The 6,227-nt window shown below is 42.0% G+C and overlaps 1 long non-coding RNA gene across 1 annotated transcript; it reads left to right on the top strand.

Annotated features, from left to right (window-relative positions):
- The first annotated feature begins 4,502 nt into the window (after positions 1 to 4,502).
- Positions 4,503 to 5,893, top strand: LOC126960593 (uncharacterized). Its single transcript, XR_007728071.1, has 3 exons — positions 4,503 to 4,581; positions 4,706 to 4,814; positions 5,557 to 5,893. It is a non-coding gene; the product is annotated as an uncharacterized LOC126960593 (long non-coding RNA).
- The last annotated feature ends 334 nt before the right edge of the window (positions 5,894 to 6,227 follow it).

Genomic DNA, 6,227 nt, shown 5'->3' with positions numbered 1-6,227 from the left:
GGTTTTTATGGTATTAGGTCTAATATTTAAGTCTCTAATCCATCTTGAATTAATTTTCGTATAAGGAGTAAGGAAAGGATCCAGTTTCAGCTTTCTACTTATGGCTAGCCAATTTTCCCAGCACCATTTATTAAATAGGGAATCCTTTCCCCATTTCTTGTTTCTCTCAGGTTTGTCAAAGATCAGATGGCTGTAGATGTGTGGTATTATTTCTGAGGACTCTGTTCTGTTCCATTGGTCTATATCTCTGTTTTGGTACCAGTACCATGCTGTTTTGGTTACTGTAGCCTTGTAGTATAGTTTGAAGTCAGGTAGTGTGATGCCTCCAGCTTTGTTCTTTTGACTTAGGATTGTCTTGGAGATGCGGGCTCTTTTTTGGTTCCATATGAACTTTAAAGCAGTTCTTTCCAATTCTGTGAAGAAACTCATTGGTAGCTTGATGGGGATGGCGTTGAATCTATAAATAAATCATGCTGCTATAAAGACACATGCACACGTATGTTTATTGCGGCACTATTCACAATAGCAAAGACTTGGAATCAACCCAAATGTCCATCAGTGACAGACTGGATTAAGAAAATGTGGCACATATACACCATGGAATACTATGCAGCCATAAAAAAGGATGAGTTTGTGTCCTTTGTAGGGACATGGATGCAGCTGGAAACCATCATTCTTAGCAAACTATCCCAAGAACAGAAAACCAAACACCGCATGTTCTCACTCATAGGTGGGAACTGAGCAATGAGATCACTTGGACTCGGGAAGGGGGACATCACACACTGGGGCCTATTATGGGAAGGGGGGAGGGGGGAGGGATTGCATTGGGAGTTATACCTGATGTAAATGACGAGTAGTTGGGTGCTGACGAGTTGATGGGTGCAGCACAGCAACATGGCACAAGTATATATATGTAACAAACCTGCACGTTATGCACATGTACCCTAGAACTTAAAGTATAATAATAATAAAAAAATAAATAAATAAATAAAAAATAAAATAAAATAAAACCTGTACATTAAAAGTAAAAAAAAAAAAGAAAAGAAATGACATACCAGTGACAGGTTTGACTAGTTTAAAATAAAATCGCAAGAGACTAGAGAAGTTGGCAATCAGTTTCACTAATTAAATTGAGGATGGCCAGTGCTCACCATACATGTAGCATGATTTCCATCTCAAAGACATAGAGCGTTGAGTCAGTTGGCCTGTGCTGCATAAAAATTACATCCACATTTTGTGACAAACCAACAACGGTTTGTTTTTTCTTTCGATTCTCTGGCTGGGCTGGGTAACACTTCTGCTGGTCTTGCCTGGGCTTAGTCATGGGGCTGATGTCAGCTATGGGCTGGGATCTGGGCTTGGCTGGAATAGATGTGTGAGACAGCACGGCCTCTCTTTCCTTATGGCCTCTCATATTCTAAAAGGCTGGCCTGGCTTCTTCGCTTGGCGGTTCAGGGTTCCAACAGCAAGAGAAGGCAACTCTAATACACAAACACTTCTTAACCCTCTGCTTGCATTTGCTAAGTCACGTGGCCAAACCCAGAGGAGAGGGGATTATCTGGGGCATGTATAGAAAGAGGTGAGAACAAAGCCAGGATGAAACTCTGACTATGGATCACAAGTATGTTCAACTATCTATATTTTATTTTATTTTTTTTGAGACAGAGTCTTGCTCTGTTGCCCAGACTGGGTACAGGGGCACAGCTCACTGCAACCTCTGCCTCTGAAGTTCAAGCAATTCTGTGCCTCAGCCTCCCGTGTAGCTGGGACCACAGGCATATGCCACCACGCCACCATGCTCAGCTCATTTTTTTGCATTTTTAGTAGAGAGGGGGTCTCACCATGTTGGCCAGGCTGGTCTTGAACTCCTGGCCTCAAGCGATCTACCCGTCTTGGCCTCCCAAAGTGTTGGGATTACAGGTTTGAGCCAACATCCCTGGTCAACTATCTTTAAATAGGAATATCAAAATATCTTAGGAATATCTACAACCAAAGAGTAGAATTCCTCTAGATCAGTGATGTCCAATAGAGATATATATAGTTATGTAGGTAATATAATTTAAAATTTTCTAGTAGTGACATTAAAAAAGGTAAAAAATGTGAAATTAATTTTCATACTATATTTTATTTAATCCAGTATATCTGAAATGATTTCATTTCAACATGTACTCATATTAAAATTATTACTGAGAGATCTATATTCTCTTTTTGGTGCTAAGCCTTCAAATTCTATGTCTTTTACACTGTGTCACACCTCAATTCAGGCTCACCATATTCGGAGTGTTCAGTAGCGTCACGTGGTATGTTGTCATTGGACTGGACTGCACAGAACTAGATGCTAACAGCTGGGGAAGAGGAAGAAGTGGAACTGGAAGGCTGAAATCCATTGACAGTCTGTATGCAGAATAGTCATTTCTTGACAGCTAAGGGTAGGAGGCAGGAGAGGAAGGACCTGTATAAAAAACAGAATGAATGCTCGGTAGTAAGAAATCTATTCATAATACCTGTTATATTAATAAATTAAAAAATACTAACAGATTCTTTCTGTAAAATTTAAAATCTTTTTTTTTTTGAAACGGAGTCTCGCTCTGTTGCCCAGGCTGGAGTGCAGTGGCGTGATCTCGGTTCACTGCAAGCTCCACCTCCGGGGTTCTCGCCATTCTCCTGCCTCAGCCTCCCGAGTAGCTGGGACTGCAGGCGCCCACTGCCATGCCTGGCTAATATTTTGTATTTTTTAGAAGAGACAAGGTTTCACCGTGTTAGCCAGGATGTCTCGATCTCCTGACCTCGTGATCCGCCCGCCTTGGCCTCCCAAAGTGCTGGGATTACAGGCGTGAGCCACCGCGCCCGGCCAAAATCAATTTTTAAACTTTTATTTAGGTTCAGGGATACATGTGGAGGTTATTATATGTGTAAATCGCGTGCCATGGGGGTTTGATGTACAGGTTATTTAATCACCCAGGTAGTAAGCATAGTACCCAACAGTTTTTCGATCCTCTGAGATTCTATTTTGTTAACATTCAACATGAATGACTAATTTAAACAACAACCACAAAAACCCATGGTGAAATAAAATAGAGGGATATTTCCCTCAGTGGTAAAGAATATCTACTTAAATCAATGGCCAACATTATAAGTAGTTTAATAGCGTAAGCATTCCCGGCAAGTTCAGAACTTTTTTTTTTTTTTTTTTGAGACGGAGTCTCGCTCTGTCCCCCAGGCTGGAGTGAGCGGCGCCATCTCGGCTCACTGCAAGCTCCGCCTCCCGGGTTCACGCCATTCTCCTGCCTCAGCCTCCCAGTAGCTGGGACTACAGGCGCCGCCACCTCGCCCGGCTAATTTTTTGTATTTTTGGTAGAGACGATGTTTCACTGTTAGCCAGGATGGTCTTGATCTCCTGACCTCGTGATCCGCCCGCCTCGGCCTCCCAAAGTGCTGGGATTACAGGCGTGAGCCACCGAGCCCGGCCTCAGAACTATTTTTTAAGCATTGAGCTGGAAGGACTAACCAATAAAATTAGATAAGGGCCTAAATGTAAGGGTAAAAATATTGACAGGAAGAGGCAAAAAAAAAAAAAAAAAAAAAAAAAAAAAAATCCCATTTACAATGGTGGTGACAAGAAAATTAATAGGATTTCTATGAAGTTCTGGTAGACTAAAAATGACTACAAATTCTTTGCCACTTTGCTTAGAAAGAAGTTGAATCTAATTCACCAATCAATGACTAGGCTTGGCCGTGTGACTTGCCTTGGTCAATGGGACACCCGTAAGTATGACATAGCAGAGACTTGAGAGTTGCTTGTGCATGGGAGCTTGTCCAAGCGAAAAAACTAGTCTAGTGTGTGGAGGAGGAAAGGATGCTTGGAAGAGGACCAAGGCACCCAGCTGCCAGCTCTATCCAAGGCTCCTGACAAGTCCATCTTGGTCCCTGATTTGCAGCCAGCTGAATGTAGTCTCATGAATGAGCCCAGACAAGAACATCAAATGATAGCAAAATAATAAATAGTCAATCATTAACTTCGGGGATGGACTGTCATGCAGCAATAATTAACGGATACAGAAGAAAACTGCTTTAGAATCCTGAAGTTGTAGTTATTTTAGAAATCATCTAATGGCCTTGCCTTATGACAAAGGGATACTGGAAACTGGGACTAGAGAGTTTAAGACAGGGGGTGACATGGGCAGGTCTGAGGCCAGCAACTTCATCTCCATTGATGCATTAATTTACTCATTCTTTCATCAAGCATTCTTTGAGTGCTCGCTGAGCTTGGTGCTCAGAAAGATGGAACAGGCTGAGTTCAGAGGAAGAGACAGGCATAGGAGGAAACAGCCATGATATCAAGAGATAAACAGTGTAATAAAAGTATATGCAGAGGGCTGTTTCCAGGGACATGGGGCCAAAGTGGGAGGGTCACTGAAGTGACATTTGGACTGGGTCATAAAGGATCTATAAGATTTTATGAGTCAGAGAAGGTTGGGGAAGGAAATTTCAGGCAGAGTCAGGAGTAGCAAAGGCCCAGAAATGTCTTAGTGTAAACAGAATCAAGGGAATGGTGAGGGGTATGGACCAGTTTCCAGCCAGGTAATAAAAGGACATGATTCAATTTGACTTTTGTCCTTGCAGACCTCATTCTGCAAATCCATTTTGGATTGACTTCCAAGGAATCTTGATTTCAGCTAACTCTCCACCACCCTTTTTGCAACAGGTTTCAGCTAGGACCTACAAAGTGAAAAGGACACCCTCCTGTAATATTTAGCTGGCGGGTTCAGAATTTATACCTTGTCTCATCTTTGCTGTTCTCTCTTTAACATAGTGTAAGTTTCACTGCCGATTCATTTTATCTTAATAGACAGGTAAGCATAATTTTGCACATGACGTTTGGGGATGATCTGCGCTTGGAAAATGAACTGATGTGTTTTCTTCCCTGCAGAAGATGAGAAAGGAGAACTCTAATAGTTTACAACCAGTTTCCTTCACCAGCTCCCCCTTTGGCATTGAAATAAACCTTTTAACTTCCTCGTAATATACCTGAATATTTATTTACTAGAATTTGACACAAAGACAAGTGTTCTTCATTGTTTGTATCTGTAACTAGGGAAATATGTTTTCTGAGAGTTTTAACATTCCAATCCATCAGCTAGCTAATCCTTTTAATCCCTGTAGGTAAGAAAATAGAAAAAAAGTATCAATCATTGTTTTTATTTTTACTAGCCTGCACCCTCATCCAGAGGTTGCACTGTTGATGATATTAAGGCAATCAGGTTCTTTTTTAAACACCTGACGCATTACTTGTTTCTAGTTAATATGGAAATAAATGGCTTTCTCTCTCTCTTTTTAATAAAAGGTTGGCTTGTGCTGTTTCAGTGCTTAAAGTGAAATTGAATGGCATGTGAAGCCACTTGAAAATAAAAAAAGGACCTGAAATCATCTTGTCTCTTTATTTTGTGACACATTTCATTCTTTTCATTCCAGCGACTTTTAAAAAATTCATTCAGTTTGTTTCCATTTCTGTTATTTTAAAAATAATCCTCTTGTTTCTTTGATTTTCTTGAGTAGCAGAAGCCATCCCTGCCCGTAGACACACACACTTACTCAGCCTTGTTGTGTTGGGCCATCAGGAGGAACCACTCTCAACTCTAGCTCGACGTGAGCTCTCTTCCAGGAAGTAATGGAGCTGGGGAGCTGGTACTTGAAGGATGATACTTCACCAGGCAGATAAAGGAGAAAAGCGATCCAGGCAGAGGCAACGGTGGGAGCTAAAACATGAAAGAGGAACTCCAGAGGATCACGAAGTGTGTCCCACTATAAATGTATAAATGTGTGTGTGTGATCTCACCATCGCCATCACTGTGACGCTGCTGAGGCAGGTTCAGAAAAAACTTGAATGTCATGCTGGAGGGTGTGGTCTTTATTCTGCAGGTGAGAGAACTGTGAGTGGTTTTAAAGCCAGGTAATGCCATGCCCTGATTTGGTTTTGAGCCATCACTCTGTAGCAGAACAGAGAGAAAGGGGGGCTGGTTAGGAGGCTATTTAATTGCAGTGCTTCACATGACAGATGTTAGGCTTGGACGTCAGTATTCCAGAAGAGAAGAGCAAAAGTAATGTGGTGTTGGGGGCGGCGGTTAGCCTGGGGACTGGGTGCATGGCAAAAGCCAAGTTTCACAGCAAGACAGGGAAAAGAGGGTGTGCGTGAATGGGGAGGGCAGGGACGGGGATGTGGGAGGGGA

The sequence above is a fragment of the Macaca thibetana genome, chromosome 8, assembly GCF_024542745.1.
Source record: "Macaca thibetana thibetana isolate TM-01 chromosome 8, ASM2454274v1, whole genome shotgun sequence".
In the NCBI taxonomy this organism is placed as follows: Eukaryota; Metazoa; Chordata; class Mammalia; order Primates; family Cercopithecidae; genus Macaca; species Macaca thibetana.
Note: the sequence above shows the minus strand (reverse complement) of the source record. Positions and strands in the feature narration are given on the sequence as shown.